This window comes from Protopterus annectens, chromosome 7.part0 (genome assembly GCF_019279795.1).
Source record: "Protopterus annectens isolate FY-2018-M chromosome 7.part0, PAN1.0, whole genome shotgun sequence".
In the NCBI taxonomy this organism is placed as follows: domain Eukaryota; kingdom Metazoa; phylum Chordata; order Ceratodontiformes; family Protopteridae; genus Protopterus; species Protopterus annectens.
The window spans coordinates 341,415,149-341,439,543 of record NC_056739.1 but is presented as its reverse complement, the minus strand read 5'-3'; positions in this window follow the sequence as shown (position 1 = coordinate 341,439,543).

Here is a 24,395-nt window from a genome sequence, read left to right as displayed (position 1 = left end):
CATTCTGTAGTTCATGTAGAAATGCAGCCTGGGATATTGTCAGGTTCCATGGATGCTGTGTTCTTGGTTTTGGAGAGTGTGTTGTTTACCTGTGTACTGTGATTACAGGAACTTTGCATTCTTCCGGTATAGAGATGGGCCCTCTAGGGGGTGAGAGGGGGGTAAAGTTAGCACTGAACCTATCTGCCAGGATGTTGGCAATATCAGTTGGTTCTGTATATTTAGTGCCATTGTGCTGTAACTCAGATCAGATCTGAGTGGTGCCATTGAGATTCTTGACATAGCTATAGAATGCTTTGTGGTTGTCTTTAGAGTCAGTGGCAATTTTGTTTTCATAACTAGCTTTGGAGGATTTTATGAGGGATCTCAGCTTCTTACTGAGGTTGACCAGGGAGTTCCTCCAGTCATGGGATTTTCCTCTTGTTTGCAACAGTTTCTTTTGTTGTAGAGTCTGTTTATGGCAGAGGACCACCAGATTGGCTTCCTTTTTTTGGAGGATAGCATTTTGGTTCTATTAGGGATAGCATGATCCATGCACTCGTGTAAGTGCTTATAAAGTGCATTTGTGTAGGATTCAGCAGTCATACCTCTATTGTCCATCTGCATGGGTGTCATGAAGTTTGCCACTTCTGTCTTAAGAAGTGTGAAGTTGGCTTTGGAGAAGTTTTTTACGGTGGTTTCCCTAATTGGGGATATACATATATATATATATATATATATATATATATATATATATATCTATATATATATATATATATATATATATATATATATATATATATATGTATATATATATATATATATATATATATATATATAGAGAGAGAGAGAGAGATATGTTTGTTTGGTGTGATACAGTTTTCCAATCAAATCTGATTCTGGGAAATGTGTTTTTAGTCAAATCTGTTCAGTCATTTGTGATTCACTATAGTGTGATTCAGATAAAAGGGCTACACCCATGTCTATCCATCCATCTATATATCTGTATCTATATATATTTATAGCTGTGTGTGTGTGTGTGTGTGTGTGTGTGTGTGTGTGTGTGTGTGTGTGTGTGTGTGTTTGTGTGTGTGTGTGTGTATGTATATATATATATATATATATATATATATATATATATATATATATATATATATATATATATATATATATATATATATATATATATATAGATATACATATAGATAGATATATGGCATCTATGAGAATATATCAAGCATAGTAATGGTTGACTGGATTTGAAGTATGAAAAAATAATTGAAAGACTCCTTCATAGAAAAGAAAAATCTTAACAGAGTAAAATACCATAGGCAAGCCATTCATACATTAAATGTGTGCAGATATACAAACTATATATTGTTGCATTACTAACCCGTTAAGAAATTTGACATCCAGTAGTAAACCGAGTTGCTCATGTAATCATTCTTATGTGTAATCCAAACTGAACGTTTTTTACAAGGGAACAAGTTAAACACTAGTACATTGTGTTACAAATAGATATGTGACCTTTATAGATAGCCGCACGTGCACTAGCATATTGTGACACAAAGGAAACATGGTGATATAGTTGTCATAAATGACAGATTTAAGTAAAATAAGAAAGAAAATCAGTAAAAGTAGGCATAAGTAAAACTGATCAAAAGTCCCCATGTAACCATTCTTACTGACAGAATCAACAAAAGATCAAAATGCCGTAACTGCAGGGAATTCATTTATCCAGGAATTATACATAAACATAGACGAACAAGCAATGCTGTTAACATAATGTTGACAATATTGTGAACATAATGCATGTGATACATGTACATGTTTAAAAACACATCACATTTTAAACACTAATGTCAACCCTTCAACACATTGTTATATGCCTTAACAATGCAGGTGCAGTGATATGAGTCACAAGAAGTCTAGACTGGAAAATGAACACCTGGTCTCACACTATGACTCTGGGTCCTCTCCCTTTCATGGATTTGACACACATAATATTGCTCTTTTACCAAGCAGTCCATTATGTTATTCAGATCAGTTCATTTATATTCAAGTAAACACTTAAGCCTTTTGTATCCCTCTCATTCATGTTGAGTATGTGTGGTTACCCAGACATGCTTACATCAAATGCTGTTCAAAATTGTGACACGGGAGTGGAGGTAGATACAGCTAAAGACCTTGTTGTAAATTTGTGCTTCCATGCAAGGTCACAATATCATTCAAAATAAAAAAGATTTCAAATGAAGCACTTGGAAAAAGCCTTGAGAGTTCAATAAATATAAGTGGTATATCAGTAGCTGGTAAAAAGGATAACACGTGAAGTCACTGGTAACCATTATTGATATTTTTGTCTGTATTATATAATCCACTCAGTCCTACTATATGAATTATCCTGCCCACAGTTTGACTACTAAGGCAAAATTTAATCTCAAACATTTAATGGCAACAGCCTCAAAATCACATATGATATGAACATGTCTGGCCATATCAGAACATTGTGCAAACAAATCAAGCAATGCATTCCATAGGAATCTGTCAGCTCAAACAGATTTTGATGTCATAATAGCTAAAATTAATGGAAAACCTTTAAGTTTTCCATTAATAATCATACACCTATGCACTTAATATAAGTGATGCATCACACAGCCTATTATCAAATAAGTACTGTCATCTAACCCCCTTAACACACAGAGAGGTGTCTAATGCGTTCCTCAAAGAAAAGAACAAGTATAGCTTCATTGCAGTAGTTATCAGGGATAAGTCTGTAAATAAACTGATCCTCAGCTTTGGCCGGCTAAGAAATTGCTGTATTCAACTGGACATATAAGAGAATTTAAGTACCTTTATCTGCACTTTTTTTTCAAAAAAATACAGTATTTAAATTGATTTTAACTGTGTGTTGCAAGAATATTAAGTGAATTGGAAGTTAGTCAGTGTTTGCTGAATTTTGTTATTTGCTAGTAATTACAGGTGTGGGGGTAGCCACATTATTTGATTTCCTGTCCTTGCCTATTTAAGTGGTACAGTGTGAAATATTTTCTGCTTAAAAACCTCAGCTTTGGCCGGCTAAGAACTTGCTGTATTCAACTGGACGTATAAGAGAATTTAAGTACCTTTATCTGCACTTTTTTTAAAAAAAATACAGTATTTAAATTGATTTTAACTGTGTGCTGCAGGAATATTAACTGAACTGGAAGTTAGTCAGTGTTTACTGAATTTTGTTATTTGTTAGTAATTACAGGTGTGGGGGTAGCCACATTCTTTGATTTCCTGTCCTTCCTATTTAAGTGGTACAGTGTGAAATATTTTCTGCTTAAAATCCTCAGCTTTGGCCGGCTAAGAACTTGCTGTATTCAACTGGACGTATAAGAGAATTTAAGTACCTTTATCTGCACTTTTTTTTAAAAAAAATACAGTATTTAAATTGATTTTAACTGTGTGCTGCAGGAATATTAACTGAACTGGAAGTTTTGACTCTGCTCTTCAGTTAGTCCCAGCCACCCTCCCTGTTTTTGTTTTGGTGTTAATCTTAGTGGCCTTGAAACTGTCCGCCCCTCTTATAAATTTGTGTTTGGATACTCCTTCTGGGCCCATCTCATTTGCTCACACAACTGAGTGCAGTGAGATCATATTCTGATTTCAGGCACTCCTACTGTGTACAAAGAGAGCATCTGGGAAACAGAAAAAAAAATAAGCTTGTTTCCTGCCTTTCCTGTTAAGTGGTATAGACTATTTGTAGGCTTCTGAGCCCCCAAGCCCTTCTGTGTTGGAGGAAAGCCTTCTAGCTTAGTTTTTTTTTCTTATAACTAGCCAGTTTTCTAGTTTCAGCACTCAAATCTGTTTCTTTGATCTCAGCACTTGTTCATAAAAAAAAATAAATTTCATCTGCTTTTACTGTACTTGTGTTTCTACCTACTTTATTTTACTTTTGCATCATCTTAAAAGTACTCAATTGTATTTATTACTGCTTGGTGTAACTCATTCTAAGTCTTTTGGTTTAAGCACTTGGGCTTCGGACCAGTTGTTTTGCACTGAGAGGGTTTGTGGGCTGCACTGTAGTGGCAGAACAGGTAGCTTACATCCTTCTAGGTTTGGAACTGCTGATTGAGGGCTCAGTGTCTGTTTTTCTAAAAGTGTATTAATTCTTGTTTAAGCACTTGGGCTTTCAGGCCAGTTATTTTACATTAAGAGGGTTTGTGGTCTGCACTCTTGTGGGAGGAGAGGCTGGACTCTGCCCTTCTGAGCTGGGAATTTCTGGTTAATGTCTTACAGTGCATGCATATCTGAACTGCTTCTTACTGAGGTTGGTGTGCCTTGTTTGCTGTGGCATAGACTGGATTCGGGCCTGCTGGATCTAGCTTTGTTTGTGTAACTTGAGCACTAATCCAGGCATTCTCTAAAGTATTCAATTGTATTTATTACTGCTTGGTAGTAACTTTATTAAAGTGTAGCTATCATTCTAAGTCTTTTGGATTAAGCACTTGGGCTTCAGACCAGTTGTTTTACATTAGGAAGGTTTGTGGCATGCACTGTGGTGGCAGGACAGGTAGCTTTCATCCTTCTAAGTTGGGAACTGCTGATTGAGAGCCCAGTGTCTGTTATTCTTAAAGTGTATTAGTTCTGGTTTAGGCACTTGGGCTTCAGGCCAGTTATTTTACATTAAGAAGGTTTGTGGTCTGCACTCTTGTGGGAGAAGAGGCTGGACTCTGCCCTTCTGAGCTGGGAATTTCTGATTAAAGGTTTATAGTGCCTGAATATTTGAACTGTATCTTACTGAAATTGGTACACCTTGTTTGCTGTAGCATAGACTAGATCCAGGCCTGCTGAATCTAGCTTTGTTTGTATGCTTGTTGTTTGTTTGCTTGTTATTTCCCTGGAACGCTAATTCCACCTAATACACGGCTTCTCAGTGCTTCTGTGGATCACTAGTGATATCTGCATTGCTTACTGTACTTATTTCCTTGTTTCACTTGAAGGAAAGTTACTGTTTGTTGCTTTTGCATTTAAGTTACCTGTAACACATTGCACTTAAGTTACCTGGCACTTGCGCGCTAAAGCAATTATATAAGTCAGCACTAAAAATTAAAAGCACTACACCTTCACTCCCCACTGGCCCTTGTTTTCAATTATTAAGGAATTCCCAATATTATTCTAGCATGTCCAAAGGTCAGTTGTCAATCTCCTCTCCGGTCCAGCTGGTGAATCTGGGAATCTTGAGGCAATGTTACAACTGCCTCATGTACACAGACAACCCTCTCCTCCTCCCAACAAATTCCAACACATGTGAGAGATGCAACCATATAGCCAAACTGGAGGCTAAGCTCTCTCAACTCAGTACTGGCATAACCATTCAGGAGGAGAAGGAAACCACACTCACTACAATTCCAGTCTCACATAGACCTACCACGACAGCAAACCAAACACATAATCACACAAAAACATACTCGGAGGCTCTAAATAAAGATCTGCCTATGCAGCAGAGACCTCCAAAGCAGACACCCAAGCAACCGCTACCCCAAAACAAAATACGTGCAACACATATCTCACAAAGCCAGTGTGCCGAACAGTCACAGCCCTTAAGACTAAACAACACACCTGATACACTTGTAATAGGTGACTCTATCATCAGGCACACTGACGTCCCGCTCACCAGGCTGAACAAGGAGAGGGTCACGGTGAGCAGCCTGTCAGGCACTAGGATCCGCCACATAACACAAGCACTTAGGTCACTCCAAGGCAAGTACAAATATGACTCAGTCATTGTCCATGCTGGTGTGAATGACCTGAGATGTACCTCCCTGGACTACATGAAAAGAGACATAAAGGAGCTCTCTGAGCATGTAGCCCAGGCCAGTATGACCCTGACCTTGAGTAGCATCTTACCCTCACCAAGAATGATGCCACAATATGAAGACAAGATGATCAATTTCAACAATTGGCTTAAGTACTGGTGTCATTCAAAGGGAAACCAATGACTGTCAGCTTGGGATGATATGCTCGACAAGCCATGATGCTTCACTAGGGATGGCTTGCACCTGTCACTCCTGGGCTTTCTGATATTGGCAAAGGCTCTTGCTACCCCCATAGTGCCTTTTTAGGCAAGGCTCAAAAGACAAACCCACCTCCATAGGTATCACAAGGGATAAGAAACTAAGAGTAATGCTACTCAATGCCAGAAGTCTAAACCTCAAGATGCACGCACTCAAAACTCTCCTTAGCATGGAGAACATCGATATCTGTGCAGTAACAGAAACCTGGTTCAGGGCTCCCGAGAGCACCCCAGCACTACCAGGTTATACTTCATACCATGCTTTTCGGCCCCAAAACTTGGACCAAACCACAAAAGGAGGGGGAGTATCGATATTCATCAAAGATAGCCACACCTCCAGGTTGGTGGCAAAGCACGAAGCATCAGAGACTATCCATGTGCAACTAACAGTGGGTAAAACTGCCTTCCAGTTTATAGCCTGCTACAGACCACCCTCCCAAACCCAGGAACCCCACTCGGCCTTTCTGAGAACACTGGAAAATATGAAGGTCTCTCCAAACACCATTATATTGGGTGACTTCAACTACCCAAACATAGACTGGGAGCATTACTCTAGCTCCAACACCCTAGCCCAAAGGTTCCTAGAATTTATAAACTCAAATGCTATGGAACAACTTGTTACCACTCCCACAAGAGGGGAAAACATGCTGGACCTGATCATCACCAACATGGGGACTCTATGCTCCAGACCAGAAGTGTATCCCTCACTGGTAAGATCAGACCATAAACTAATCTCACTGGATATTCACATCCCGACCCCACCCCCAGCCCAGAAAACCACAGTGAAAAGCTTCTCTAAAGCAAATTTCACACTCCTCAAAACCGAGGTGGAATCCTTCAAAGCCCCCGGGCCTGTGGAAAATACAGCCCAGACCGCAGAATCCTTTATAAATGCATTCTATGAACACTTTCAGGAATGCATGGATCATGCGATCCCAAATAAAACCAAGACCCGATCCTCCAAAGGCAGACGTCCTGTCTGGTGGACCCCAGCCATAAACAAACAATACAATAGAATGAGGAAGCTATTAAATGACAGAGGAAAATCCCAAAAAGGGAAGGCATCACTGATCAGTATTAGCAAAAAACTATGGGCACTCATAAAATTGTCTAAGGCCAGCTTCGAGAGAAAAATTGCACAGGACACTAAGGATAATCACAAGGCTTTCTTTAGTTATGTTAGGAACCTGGGTGGGAATTCCCAGATATGCTCAGAATTAGTCCAAAATGACAAAAAAATACACTGAACCCTCAGACATTGCCAACATCCTAGCTGACAGGTTCAGCGCAAACTCCCCCCCCCCCACCAAAATGGAAAATATCTATCCCAGCAGAGTGCTGCCCCCCTGACATCTCAGATGCTCAGGTAAGAGCCGCCCTCCAAAGCAAAAAACACAGCATCAATGGGACCAGACGGTGTCCCGGGCTGCATCCTGCATGAACTCCAAGAAGAGCTAAACCCAAACATAAAACTACTGTTCAATCTCAGCCTTACTACAGGATATGTGCCCAAAGAGTGGCGTACAGCAACAGTGGTCCCTCTCCATAAAGGTGGTGCCTCAATGGATCCTGGAAACTATTGCCCCATAAGCCTGACTAGCTTGGTCTGCAAAGCTATGGAAAGGATCATCATGGACCTCATAAATAAAGATATTGGGGACCTACAGACACTGGATCCTACCCAGTTCGGCTTTGTTAAGGGCAGATCCTGCCTCTTAAACCTGGTTGATTTCTTTGAAACAGTCACCAAGGCCATTGATGAGGGAAGGTGGTCCACACAGCCTACCTGGACCTCGCAGAAGCCTTCGATACAATACCCCACTCGGGCATTATAGATAAGCTCACCAGCTTAAATATAAACCCCTATGTCACTAGATGGATTGCAAAGTGGCTCAAGGACAGAACCCACATGGTTAGAATTGCTGGAGCCATGTCAGACTCCAAACCAGTTACAAGTGGTGTCCCACAAGGCTCAGTCCTGGGACCTCTCTTGTTCGGTATATATTTCTTGGAGGTACAGGCCAACACGGAAGGACTGTGGCTGACCAAGTTCGCAGATGACTGCAAACTGGGTGCCATAATTGACTCTCCAGCCGACACAAGCATCCTCCAAAAGGGCCTCATAGAAACAGACAACTGGTGCCAGAGCCATGGCCTCAAGCTAAATACCAAAAAGTGTATAGTCATCCCCTTTGGCAAAAACAAAGTGCCCGCAAATTACCACATAGGTGGTAATCCATTAAGTACAGAAGAAGTAATTAGGGACCTGGGGACAAAAGTTGATAGCAATCTCTCATTTGACAACCACGTGGCCAAAGTGGTTAGAAAAACATTTTATATAGCCCACCTAATCATGAAGGGATTCACATCTAGATCAGGAGAGGTCATCGTGCCTCTTTACTCATCCCTCATCAGGCCCATAATTGAGTACAATGCCCCTTTTGGGATGTAACTTACCAGACACCTGCAGCAACTGGAAAGACCCCAAAAGTACCTCACCAAGAGGATTAAAGGGCTCAAACAGATGCCATATGCTGCCCGGTTAAAGAAACTCCAGCTCTACTCAGTGGCATACCACCTGTTCAGAGGCAATCTGTGCCTGACGTATAAAGCCATGTCCAACCCGGAATTAATGGACATACTGCACCTCAGAAAATCCAAATCCCATCAAGCTACGTGCTCGAGAGACTTGAACCTCAGCACTGAAATAAATAGGACATGCTGGAGGGACAGATTCATAACCCAGAGGCTCCCTTCAATCTGTAATAAAATCCCAGTCCAGGTTAGGCAGAGTCCCTCATTGACTCTCTTCAAGAGGAATCTTGATGAGTGGATGGGAGATAGTTGGTTTACCCCGGGTATCACTTCTCTGTCATTGTTAGACAGAGGCACAGTATACTATCCTCGAAAAAGGGCATAGCAAAATAAATTTAAAATGGGTGGCAAAAGCCAAACACATTCTGGCTAGGCTTATAAATGCCCTAGGGCAGATAGCCTAGTATGAACCTATGAACCTATGAACCTATGAGAATCAGTTTCAGCAGTGCATGGCAGCAAATCAGGGCAATTCTGACTAAGGTTATGCCTCCTGAAAAGCTGTCATTTAATACCGCTGTGCTCAACTTCTGACATTATGCAGTATTTGATACTCCCCACTTACAACATGTTCTGACAAATGATCAAGTGAAGTCGACTTTACCAGTTCATCTCCAGCAGTAGTAACCACCTTTACAGCTCTTCCTTGGTATCGTGTGTGATAGTCCCCTTTACAACACCTGTATTATTTGTTGGTCATTTGTCACTCCAGATAGTAGACATGCCCATCAGCAGCCAACAAATACTTTCCTTTTTGATATTACATATACATATATAGCACATTTCAATAACATCAGGCATGGAAGAGACGTCGGGCATGCTTGGTAGAGCACCATCCATTTTTGTGTGCAAGTCAGTATGCACTACATTGATACCACCTTTAAATAATATGAACAAGTTTCAAATACCTGACAGATAATATACAGTATCTCTCAGTAAAGTAACATTCAGGCATTATGTCATTGATTTTTACATTATAAAACCACTGACAGTATTTTAGTTCATATAAATAATATTACCAGATCTGTAAATATAAAAATTATTTTCTGATAACCTGTGCAGCATTATACTGTATTGTATACAGACATAGCTTGTTTAAACATATTGTGAGATTCTGCTGGATCAAGTGGTTTCACCTCATATATCAAAACGTTTGGAAGATGTACATGTTTATGTCAGCCTATGAGAAAATATTATCTTGCTTGTATGACAGTGATAAGCTATATTCACAACATCATCCTATCACATTATGTTGCAGCTGTTGCACAGTCACATCAAACTTGTTAATGAAATATCTGTAGTGTGACTACTTACAGTAAGATGGGTATTATGTACTATATGTTGATAATGTTTACTGCATTCAGTAAAATGCCACTGTAAACAAAGAGGCATTCCACATAATGTACCACTTCAGTAATTTACTGACTATTACTATGTTTGATATGCTGTCATAGCACCACACACACACTGAGCCACTCATGGATGGCATTAATGCAATGACTTTAACATTGACAACTTCAAATTACTAGGTGATGCCTCATGTGTTGTACTCTGAATATTTTTTTAAGTATGTTTTGGGTTTTGATTTATGCATCTTTCATCAGCACTGTATTCCACTCAGCAGGAAGTTACCTGCCGCATGGTCTAGCACCATCAGTGCTGGCTGTTCTGTGTTTATGAAAATACTTCTATCAGGACTGCAGCTTCATTTTCAGACAGATTTCTTGATCAGAATTTTGTTTTTAAGCATGAGTTCTAATACTGAAGCTGGACATTCAAATCATTAGATTTGTTCTTTTGTATGATGCTTGCATTATATTTCCCACAAATGCAATTTTACATATAGCTGTTCATCCATCCATGATCATGAGTCACATCTGAGACATATATTTTTTTATTTCAGTGGAGACCAGAGGTGAAATTCATACTGACTAAGGGAAATTTCTTCAGATGCCAAAAAGTGCCATAGAATCATTTACACTGTCTTATGCTACCACTAATGCAGACAGATGAGACCTTTAACGTCTCATATGAAGGAATAGCCATTGACATCCACAGAGTACACTAGGAAAGATGAAGATGAAAGAGATTGACAGGCCTCTCATCCAACTCACACACACACACACACACACACACACACACACACACACACACACACACACACACACACACACACACACACACACACACACACACATACTTCATTCTCATCTTTATCATCAGCCTATTGCATGTCTGTGGAAGAATAACAAAGTAACTGGAGAAAAATCATTTGAACAAAAACTAGGCATTCAGATTTCACACAGATGGCACCCCAGCTGAGACATGAACCAGGAAACCTTTTGTTGTGAGGTGGCAATACTTCCCACTGTGCATCACTGTGTTGCTACATGTAGCTGCACATTTACATAAACTGTAACTGGCAGCACAAAAGAAAAACATGAAGACAGAGTGAGAAAGTGCAGAATAGCATTACAGTGATGCTTTCTACATATTCATTTGTGCCTATAAAGTTATACACAGCTACAGTTGTGATGAGGTTAAGTATGACTTGATAATGAGTTTTCCAGTGAGGAATTAAATTTCAAAATATTCAAGCTGTGGTGAATGTTTCCATAATGTATTGTACTGTGCAAGCTGGTGGAGCATTTCATTTGGAGTGGTTTCCCCTTTTTCCACTGTACTGTGACTGTGAAGTCAATAGGTTTAATTTAGGAGTGTATGGTGGGTACAGCCCCTCAATGGGGTATGTAAAGTGTCTTAGCACCCCACATAAAGAGATTTTTTTCAGTTTTTGATATTTATCTTTCAGAAAATGATGAGCTAAAATATCATGTTTTGCCCACCCATAGGTAAACCCAGTTTACAAGCATTCAGTATACTTTTTTAAAATAGTAACACAATAGGAAAAGCAGTGATTGACTTAAATCCATCATGGCTGCTCAGTGTCATTTTTCTAATCATATATTCATTTGTTTGCTTTGATTCCATATTTTTCAATAGGATTTAGTTAAACTCTCTAGAAAATGTGATTCAAATCCCCCCAAAGATAAAGTTTATACCTTACTTAAGATGAAAATAGCCCAAATACTTTAAATAATGCTGTAAATGCTGTAACCCCCTTATCACATAATAGTTAATTAGAGGATCCCCCATGTCCCCTTTGGCCCATACTTCCTACCACAACAGTATGGAGTCAATGTATATCAAACTAAACACCATTCCCCAAGGAGTCTTCAACTAACCTTTATTAAACTGAGAGACTTTTGCATCTTCACACATGTATGCACAGGGATTTCTAAAGTTTATAAGTACAAACTCTCTGTAAGGTCAGTCCTCGCTCCAAAGAGGGGATAGAAACTGCTGGACTTGGGCCTTACCAGTATGAGGCAGCCATACTCCCTATTATTTGTTACCTCCTCCCTAATTAAACTGGGCCACAAGGCACACACATTCATCGTAAGACAGAAGCTTGAAGCATCTTCCAATACCTCAGTATTAAGAGGAAATCTGAAGGCCAGCTTATTAAAAATGAATAATGACATGTCTAATTTTGAAATCTCCCACCTCCTCAATGATCCCACTGCATATGCAGAATCCTTTATTGCCAAGCACTATGTACATAGAAATAGCTGCATAGATGCACTCTCCACCCACCAGAAATATATGCAGTGCCACTTTCAATAATAAACTGTGTGGTAGAACTTTAATATGAACAGACTGTATAATGAAAAAAAAAATTATTGTATGAAAAAAAATAAATTTTAGTCTGAAAAAGCCAAAACTGTTCTTGCTAAACTAAACAAATGAATCCAAACTCTGACCAAATTAACCAGAGCCAGATGTAAGATAAGAATAGCAAACCATATGAAAAATAACCAAAAAGCCTTCTTTGTTCGAGAAACACAGAAACAATGCTCAGTATTGAGCAGAGCTAAAATACACCACCTACTCAGACCCAGAGGCCACTGGTAATCAATTCAAATCAAATCAAATCAACTAAAATGTCATTGCTATCTCCCTGGCAACATTCTCAAATGACTTATTTATATCCATACCCTCCTCCAAATCTTCAAAGAACAAGTTCTGAAGGCATGATCCAAAGCCAAGAGCACTACTTCTGTGGGGCCAGATATCATACCAGGATGCCTATTTGCTAGCCTAAAACAGGACCAGTCAAGCACCCTAAAGAAAATTTGTATCAGCCTCCAATCATTATGTGCTAGAGGAATGGAGGACAGCAACAGTCATCTGCCTGCACAAGGGCAGAGTATAAACTACCCTAGGAAATGATAGACTCATAAGTCTGATGAGCCTCATCTGTTAGGCTATGGATTATTATAGAACCTATAGACAAGGATACAGATATCCTGAAAACACTTGACAGATGCCATTTCTGTTTTAGCAAGGGCAGATCTTTTCTTCAAGAAAGTTACTGAAGCAATGGATGAGAGGAAATCAGTAAACATGAATATTTAGATCTTGCTAAGCCATTTGACACCATTCCACACTCAGGTATTGTTAACCCATCCAGCTATATATTAATCCCTGTGCACTAGGTAGCAAAGTGGCTCACAAATGGATCCCAGAAAATTAGGATGGGAAGCTCCATCTCCTCCAAAGGACCTGCCAGCAGTGGTGCATCACAGGGATGTATCCTTCAATACTCCTTCTCAATGTGAAAGCCAATGTTAAGGGCTTATGCTGACCAGCTTTGATGATGACTCAAAACTAAGTGCCATTTGCGATTCTCCACCATCCTCCAAGAAGCCTTTCCTAAACAAATAGCTGGTGTCAAAAGGATGGACTAAACCTAAATGCAATACTTCTGCAAGCATGACATCCACTGCAACAATCACTTTGATATCACCCCCCCGAAAATGAATCTAGTAGTTAGGGATCTGGGGATCTAAGTAGGCAGACAGTTGCTTAACAGCAACCTTTCTAAACAGTCACTAGTCATATTTGATATAATTAACTGGCAGATTAGTTCAGAACAAATCCCTGAGTATTGCACTGGTCAGCAAGTAGAAAATGAATGAAAATGTAAGTCACGTGCTCACAATAGACGAGAGTGCTATAGTATGGGGTAGTGGATACAAACAAGTGCTTTTACATTTTTAGAAAATACTAAAGAAACATGCCATTTCTTTAAAGAAAAGTTTTAAATTAATTTAAAGGTACTAAGAATAAGCTTCATAAGCAACCACCATCAATTCAATGCTGGGTTGTAGAATATATGTGTAAATGTCGGGTCTATATTATAAGATCGAAATTCAATTTGAACGAACGCCTTTTAGTCGAATTGTCTTGAGTGAAATCACTTTTGAACGAACGTTTGAAATGTCGAATCAACCTTGCACGAACTGTTTTAGTCGGCCAACACCCAGTAAGCTGCGTAAGCTGTGAAAAACAGTCTGAAAGCACGGCAAGTAAAACATGAATATATATATCAGCACACACTGATGTCAGAAAGTAAACCAGACATCAAACCATGGCAAGTACGACATAGATATACTGCGGACGTCAGCACACGGTAATGTAATAAATCAAAATGTGCACGTAAACATTGTGTTGCAAGTAATAACAGAATGGCACCACAATTATAACATTTCCATACACTTTAATCACACCTCTGAACCCAAAGCAAAGGAATCAACACCCTGTGCAATAAAATTTCTGTACACTTTAATCACACTTCTGAACCCAAAGCAAAGGAATCAACACCCCGTGCAATAAAATTTCTGTACACTTTAATCACACTTCTGAACCCAAAGCAAAGGAATCAACACCCCGTGCAAACACACATATCAAAATCAACCTGCAGCGACCACTGATGAGTCAAACATACTGGGACAAAAAACACATTGCCATTACGAGTTGCATGTCAAAGACAGACTGCTAAGAACATGTGCAGCATACAATACAATTCCGATACATGTAGCATGACTGCATTACATCTTCAAAGCAATAGCAATTGCTTTCAGTAGTGACTGGGTGTCATACTGTCCCTTATTCCTCAATATATTCTCCAAACGGAGTTGCCTGACAATAATCTTCCTCTTCTTTGGGGTTGCTGGATAGCCTGTCGAAAGCTGTAGGCATAGTTCATTGACACAGTTTTGCTCTCTCAGCAAAATGGACACAACAGTAGGTATATCAGACATCCTCCTACCAAGCAGACTATGTATTCTCCCATGCCAGCCCTCAACGTAGTTCTGGGTTCTCAGTAGGCAGAGGTAATTCAAGCAAGGGATGTTCCAGAAGCTGATAGAAAATGTGGGTGGAAATGTTGCAGTGGCAGACGTACGTGGGTACTGCTTCCGTGGACGGCCAAGTAGATAGGTGTCTGTGAAGTACTGCAGTAACTCCTTACCCTCTGAAGGGAAACCCTTAACCAGTTCTGAATATGCAGGCAGAACGTCAGTCTCTGGTAAGAATGCTAAGGCTACCAACATCTTCACGGACAGCTGGAAATGTGAATCACCACCATATAATGTAGACAACTGTAAGGCTTGCACCTTACACCAAACATCCTAGAAGAAATGAAAGAGGCATCCTTTACAAGTGACATATGTGAAATTGGCAGTAATGCTTTTGACAGCAGCATATTCGAAATCACATAATAGGTACTTAACTTGGCAGTGCAGGTCCAACATATTGTTCAACTGGAACATACATTCCCAGAGGAAGTTATATGCCTTGAATGACTTTTTGCTCATCGGGCAATAAACTAAGGGTAGGGACTTCCTATTATCACCATATTGCAGCAGTCCATGAATAGTGTACAGTTGCCTACACAGCCTCCCTTTTGTTAGGCTTACACCGTCCATAAACCACATAGGGGATGCACATAGATCTATCAGGTTCTCTTTAGTGGAAAAGTCAATGACATGTAGGTTGGTGTGCAACTCAACCCTGCGTGTCTGTATGAACTGGCATCTTTTAACTGACAACTACTCATGCACACCTGATTGATATTGTTCTCCCGTGCTGTCTTACGGATGTGTACATGCCTAGCTCTATTAATCTGCTGCAGCATCGATCTTCTGCTAGGCAGTGAGGTGGTACTCTCCACTGGTGTTTTGCCTATCACATCATCCACTACTAGTGTAGGGGTAGCCCTTGATGTGGTTGCTCTGTCCTTTAGTGAACTGTAAGCCATATATCTGTGTACTTCACAGGGGTGAGACACATGGTTATGAGCAGCTGATTTCAGGAGTTGCTCTTCATTATTCACACATCGTGTTATCGCCCTACCTCTACAGGTTGCAGACCTTTTCAGGCGGCAATACCAGTACTTCCTGTCCTCCACTGCCTTCTCCAGGTTGTACAGATAGCCATCTATGGTTAGCATGTCTCTATGTTTCTGTGACTGTACTTTCCCATACAGGTTACCTATCACTCCGGGCCAATTGCCTGCTTCAGTCATTGCTTCCTATAGCAGCAGACCGTACGCTCTCCACAGATTCAGGCTCATAGTCTGCACGTAATTTAAAGTAGTGTACATGCCAATTAACAGTTGCTAATCACTGTCAGATGTGGTTAATCAGGTTAAAGTATTACGTTCTGTAGTGCTTTACATTGTTTACAAAGCTGTCACGTTCTGCAGTGCTTTACATCGTTTACAAAGCTGTCGGCCACTATCGTAAGCTATATACATGGTTCACCTGTACTTGACTTAACACTTGTGTTTTTATAGATATTAGGTGCATTTGTGTTTTTAACTTAATGTAGACGGTGCATTGCCTTGTAGTTTTAGCATAATATAGATGTTGCTTTCTGGCTTTCCTACTTCTTTAGTGATGGCACACATCACATCATTTTCAGCTGGCCAACTAACAGAGTTCAGGGAGGGCTGTTTCGACATTTCTGACGTTCGCTCAAAAGTGACTTTGCTCAAGACAGTTTGACTAAAAAGTGTTTGTTCAAACTGAATTTCAATCTTATAATATAGACCTGTAAATGTCATACATACTTTTTCTTAAAGATATAACATTCATTCAGCCTGGATATGCGTCTCACTATTCATATTAATGTAAACGTTCATTTCTAGTAGACCATGCTTTAGTTTAAGATATTATTCATCCTGCTGCGAGTGTAGGAATACAATATGCTGCAGATGTTTGATGAACACAGTGCTGTGAGGTTTTTCAGACAATATAGCAACCCTCTGCACAAAACAGTGCTGAAGTTATCTACTTAATAAATTAACATACAATGAGTAAGCAAAGTAAGACAGGCAGCATTTTTAGGCATTTTAAGATGGCTGCTGTATCTCTTTCAGTTTACTAATATATAATGGTTACTTTGAGTACCAGAAACACTGAACGGCACACCAAACAGCTTATTTTTCTCACTTTTGTCTGCAGTGATTATGGAATGCCAGCTGGTTTCCCTCATTACTAGCTTTCTGAAGACAGTGTATAAGTTACATAAAGAAACCATCTTAAATATCAGTTTAAGGCATGGTATCATAATTAAGATGCAAATCTGGTTAAGGTTCTTAACCATTTTATTTAGTAATGCAATGCTGTGACTTTAAAAGAATTCACAAATGTTAGACTGTGTACAACTCCCATTTTGAAAAGCACTTATTTATACTGCTGTGTTATATATTATGTTTCCACTCCAACCAAGTGAAAACCTGGTGCTCTTTGTTGATCCAGTAGTTGGAAATACTGCAGTGCAACTTCATATTGTGATACTTGTTCAAAATGTAAGAGCAAAAATCTTGTCATGTACACTTTTAACACTTTACCACTGCCTTTATTTATGAAGTTTTTTTTTCAGAATTATGTTACTATATTTAAAGGTTCTTTTTTTACATAAAAGTATATGATGTAATACATGACTTTTTCCAGATGATGTCAGCAAAGAGACACTGAAACTATTTTTTTAAATCTCACATACTCGGTGCCATGGGTGCACACATATTAATAGAAAGGAAAACAAACCATTGTAATTATTGTTACCACATGGACTTCTTTGTGCAGAACAGTTCCTATTTGGGCAGCTGTGACCTGTGGAAAAAAATTGCAAATGTCCTGACATTTTCGGACAAACAATATTTATTTTTTAATAGTTACATAAAACAATTATTTTGTATCTGTAAACTTAAATTTTATATGAAACAGCATAAATAACTCAAAATGCAACAAGAATAAACTTTTATTTTGGCAAAAAAGCTTTTCTGTCCTTTGCACTGGCTGTTGATCTAGTTTATCCAGCAAAATCTCAGGGTTCTACAAAAAATGTCCCACTTTAGGTATTTAAAAAGGTGGCAACCATAATTGTAACACATTTCATTAATATTTTCATGCAACTGTGTCTCGAGAGGCTTTAATTCAGTTGTCTTATTTAATCCTAGCTTTGTTAACTTTTTCTTTCCTACTTTTTATTTCTTAAGATATTATTAGACACATCTCATCCCCTTTTTTTCTTTAGAACGGAAAATGAACAACCTGTCTTCTTTTCTTCTTAATACCTGAGTACAGCTTTTTTTTCCAGCAGTGTGCTTCACACTGAAATGCTCACTGGTGTATTTTTTAAATTATCTGTTTATTTTCTTGCATAATATGAAGCCTACTTGCATGCTGGTCAACAGTTTGCATTCTCTATTCTGCAAATAATAAAGGGTCTTACATTAAATTCTCACTCTATATTTCTAACCTGGGAATACTTTTGTTTCTTTAATTTATTCAAATTCAGAACAAGAAAGACCACCTTTCTGTTGTTGCCTTTTATGTCTTTTGTGTATTCATATATAGCCAGTTTCAGTATCTCATTACAGTGTAAAATTTGTACATTTTAGTATAATCTTTCTAGATATATCCACTGCCTTCACTGCAACTATGTATACATACGGATGTTACTTTGTCTGAACTTTGTTGCCCTATCTATGTTACTTTGTCTGAACTTTCTTTATTGCCCTATCTATGTTACTTTGTCTGAACTTTGTTGCCTTATCTATGTTACTTTGTCTGAACTTTGTTGCCCTATCTATGTTACTTTGTCTGAACTTTGTTGCCCTATCTATGTTACTTTGTCTGAACTTTGTTGCCCTATCTTTCTTTGTTGTTGATTCACTCATTCTTGCTTTTTGACAATGTAAGTGTAATAATCTTAACTCTTCTTTTTATTTTTCAATTTCTTTATTCAAGGCACATGTGTAATGTTTTTCTCTTACTCTTAATGGTTGTGAATTTTGGGCACATTTATGTTAACGTGTTTTGTTTGAAGCCATACCATGCAACCTCTTAGTGTAAGAAATCTGGACAAAGCATTAAATTATTAGGGAATAAAGAACCAATAATAGGAAGAGATTTTAAATATTGTTCTTATAGACTTAAAAAGTTGCTAAAATAATAGAATTTGTGTTAGCATGCATTTTACGAAGGATATGAGGTCTGAAACTCAAATGTATGCCATTGCTTAATAAGTTCAGTACTTAGTGATTTGCCAGAAAACCACAAATTTTATGAGGCAAAAATCTGGACATTCTGCAAAAATCAATACAGCTGAGAGCCATGTTTGCAGCTTGCCTTTTCAGCAGGGTACTTCTTTCCGTAGGGTTCCTATATATATATATATATATGTTTGCCTTCAAACCCCTTAAAACTCCCAAACACTAAAACTATATCAAAACTGTTGACAGAGTTCAACTTTATTATAAGTCATGCTGTTACAATAGACATCAATTCATAACTAATACTGAAAAACATAATGGTATTATATGACAGGAAGATGAGGGAGGGTTTCCTGCAAAAGAATGCACTGAGAAAACTTCAACTCCTACCCCTACTGAAATACCCTACAATACCCCTTCTCTAGCTACCTCATGTCCTGTTTCTGCCAAGCCATTCCTATAACCTACATCTTTGGACTTAACTCTCCTTAAATTCTAACTACAAAACTAGGTTCCTAGCTCCCCAGATAGGCATTCATTGACAAAAACATATGTCTGAAAGCAAAACTAATATCTCTATGAACTCCCCCCAAAATTCCCAAACATAAAATACATATTGAAATTGCAAAGAAAGCAAGTTTATTATAATTCATGTAATTAAGACAGCCTGAACTTCATAAACAACAAGGAATCCAATGGTATTACAGTAGGCACTTACCAAAAGCTTACCTGCAATAATATTTATTCACAGTAAACATGCTGCACCTTTCATCTGCCAATCAGTCCAACCAGCTAGTAGCGTAACCTTCAACTCCTCACTAATAGTAAAATCCATTGAGCAGTATTAACAAATCTACTCTCTCCCTCTTCCTTTATTCAACCGCAGAAAACGGAATGGGGAAATGGTAGCCTCGAGGTCAGAGGACAAAGTCCTTGCCTGCCTACAACTCTGCTAAACAGAAGCCTGTTCACTCATTACCTCTCCGGCCCAACTACCCTATTCATCGAAAGTATTAACAATCTCCTTAACTAAGTTTCTGTTTTGGTATAATGTTTAAATCATTACCACCCAAGTACACCAGAATAATAATAATAAGCAGGCCACCACAATACAAACTTATTTTAATTCACCACCTGCAACATCTGCAGCTAATGCATTCCTCCCTAAACTTTCCAAACAACCTGTAAGCTGTTAGGATCAAGGTGTAAAAAATGACCCCCAGGTCTCACAGCAGCTTGCTTTACTGCCCAGTACATGATGGAATGTCCCACAATCAATGAAAATATCTCCCTGGAAGACAAAACAAGAAATAAATCCTCAGGAAGCAGAAAAAAATCTCCAATAACCTTATTTTAGACTCTACAAACATATGTAACTCATCTAACTGTATTTTAATAAAACAGTAGTTTAAATTCATAATCTAAGTCTGATGCCCTGTCGATCTGAAATGAATGAGAAGAATATCACTCTTCTGCAATCCTTTAACTCTTTGAAAACTTTTCATAACCATTTTAAACAGACTTCCTGAAACATTACCTCCTGACATACGATAAAAGACCAACAGATCTCGATCAATCCACAGGTAACATATGGCACGCCAGACTCTGGAATAGACTGCCCATACATGTCAAGCAGACCGCCTCTTTGGCCCACTTCAAAAGGAACCTTGCCGATTGGATGGGAGATAGGAAATTCACCCTGGGGATCAAGTCAGTCACCCTGCTAGACAGGGGTCCGGGAAAGTAAATATTGTGGGAAAAAATAGCCAGGGAATTCTTATGGCTAGGCTTGTATAGGACCATAGCCTAGTACCAACCTATGAACCTATGAACCTATACATTATTTGAAGGTGGTGACACTGAGGCACTAGAAGTGATTAAAGTGTTTGCGATTTTACGCTTTTCACAGTCTGCATTTTTTTGCTTCGTTTTGCTGTAGTTTGGATCTGTACACGTTGTTAACGAAGTATTGGAGGCTAGTGGTATTGTTGTATTATAATTATATTTAACATGCCAGGTAAATATTTAACATTCAGTAGCAAACTTATTCTCAAACACTCTAGAATCATTTTCCAAACTAACAGTTGTACAGGAACAGACCCAAATGACTTGCTAGTCAGATCCTGAACCACTGCTTCATTATCTGAATGAAATACAACTTTCTTGTTTGCCATCCCTTCCTTCTGCCACTGGAAAGATTCCTCCTGGATTCCTCTTCCTCCAACTTCTGACCTGCTTAGACTGCTCACTTTCCACCTCCAGTGATTTAGGTGCAGCCTGCTGGAATAACATAGTCACCTGAGCCTGGATCTTTACCCATTTCATCCTCATCCTCTCCATGTTCAACATCTTGGAAGATGCATGCATATAAAATATAACTACCCCCCATTTCTTCTAACAGTACTAAAACCTCTCACAATATATATATATATATATATATATATATATATATATATATATATAAATACATACACATATGTATATATATATTTTTCTGTTAATATAGCAAAATCTCCCATCAATCATTGTGTTTTACACACACACACACAAACATACACACACACACACACACACACACACACACACACACACACACACACACGCCCACACACATACATGCATGTATATTGTGCCTACAGGCAAAATGTACCTATAAATGAAAGCCAAAATTCCAAACACCTGAGATGTTTAATTCATAGACACAGATAAAAACGTCAAATGAACAAAGCTTTTGAAGCTTTTGGTAAAACAAATCCTTTCTGAATGCATCATATTTGTTTCACTCATACATCATTTAAATAGCAATTGCGTGTTACCGTTGACCAAAAAGAAAGCAGTACGCAATACAGGAGGCATAACCACAGATAAAAAAAAAAAAAGAAACTTACATGTAAAATAATGCTTTAAAATTTACTAGTACATCAGATAATAAAACTTCATCAGTATTTAATAAAATGTGTACAGTAATTTGTTTTTTTGAGTACAGGTTTTATACTTAATAGCAGCATTCAAATCCGAGTATACATCAGCATGTAATCTTACAATCCAGTTGTGTTCAGCGATTTGAGTGTACAATGTAATGTTTCCAACTCTCATATCTAAAAAAAATAACTCTTTGAATAATCCTTAATTCAAAATTATGTAGAATTTCCATGTCATCGATATGTTTTGCTAAAACATTTTTACTGATATTACTTATTTCTGACAAATGCTGACATATACTTTCTTTCAGCTTCTGATTAGTTTTACCTGTATAAAAACAGGGACATTTAACACAAATTTCCTGATAAACAAAATTTTCTGTATTACAAATTGGAAACGCTTTAAAGAAATATATTGCAGTGGATCCCAAAAAACTGTTCCACCCCTCCACCAGCTGGCTCCATTGTTTACCTGTAAGATGCTTACTTAATTAAATGGGTCTATATTAGATCAGCAAACACTTAAAAAAGCGAACGCTGATTGATCGGACTTATGTAAGTGAAAGCTTACAATCTTGAACTGTCGGAACAGCGATTTTTTTCCTAGAGAAAGAAATCGCTGATCCAAAACACATACACACAACACAAGCACACCAAACAAGCAACAATTCACACACATGCACCTAAACTCTGACACCTAACCCTACACTAAACTATACACACACCACTAACTACCCACTTACCTTAACCCAAACCCTAACCCTAAGGTCTGTCACTATCGCACACTCACCTCACCCGCTGCCTAACCCTAACTCACCTAACCCACCCTAACCCTCACATCCACACAATCGCACACATACCTAACTTGCGCCCTAACCCTAACTCACCTAGCCTGCCCTAACACTCACATCCACACAATCGCACACTTACCTGAACCCGACCCATAACTTTCCAACACAGCACTGAAAATACCGAAGCAACAAAAACAGACAACCAAATTCTTTCCCTAGGAAAAATTTCGGGTTTCTCTTGCTTCGATACTGTAAGCTTTCACTTACATAAGTTTGATCAATCAGCGTTCGCTTTTTTAAACATTCGCTGATCTAATATAGACCCAATTAAACCTCCCCCAATGTATCATAGCTGACAGGCCTCTGTCACTCTAAATAAACAATTTCTAACTTTATTTACTTATTAATAGACTTTGTACCAGCCCTCACTTGCTAAATAAGCACCTCATTGCTTACGCACATGTTTGTTTTTTATGTTTTCCTTTACTATTTTATACTAGTTGGAACATCCCTGTGCCTATTTTTAGTTACTTGTTCCATTTCCATGTGTGTATTGCAGCTATTGACATGCTTGCAGGCCTCATTACATGCCCATTTTTATGCAGATCCAACTCACAACCCCATGGATTCTATGCTCTTTTTCCTGGCCTTGCCTGAGCAAACAGCAGGGCTACCTCTCCTAATGGCTCCCTTTTACCATTTACCTAGCCTCATGATCAACTCTAATGGGCAGGTGAAGGGGGATAGCATTGACCTTGCTTGAATGCTCTTACCAGATTAGTGCTAAGTTATTACACATTCCTTCATCTTTTTAATAAAATTGCCCACCCTATTATTAACTAACCCAGACCCAGAGCTGCTAGGAGAAGGAGTGGAGGTAAGGAATGGTAGCAATATCGAACCTGAACTATTACTGTGTTTCTTATCTCAGTTGTTTTCTTTTACCTGTTCTCTCTCTCTCTCTCTCTCTCTCTCTCACTCTCTTTTTATTACATCTTATGTCTCTGGAATCAAATACCAACCCCACTACCCCCACCTTGCAATGCAAGGAACATATTAAGACCTCTGACTTTGAAGTTCCCTACCTCAAACTGATGCCCATGCCTTCTAGCTTCCTTGCCCAAACCTGTGCTCCATTATATTACTGACTACAGTTACAAATAAACAAGCTAAAGAAGGAACTTTCCCCTTATCTTCTGCATGACCTTATCCACCTACTCATCCAACAGATCCATTACTACCTCTATTGATGACTTGGGCATTGGTCTGCATAAGGAATCTTTTCAACCCATAATTTGCAAATAGCAAAACAAAAATAAAAAATAAACTCAGTTCAACTCTTCCCCATACTTTAACATCCCTATGATATTCCCTAGCCACATGATATCTTGTTCCCACCAAGTCATTCTGACAACATACATCCTTGGACTTAACCCCCCCCCCATAAGTTAACTATATAATTAGGTACATAGCTCACCAGACAGCCATTCATAGGCAAAAACAAAAATGTGTTGGGAGCAAATATAATGTGTTAGCAGTTCCAGTGACTTATTGGGAGCAAACATAATGTGTTATCAGTTCCAGTGACTCTAACATCGAGCCACACATGGGATGCCCTCCTTACTTATATTCCCCTCAAAGCT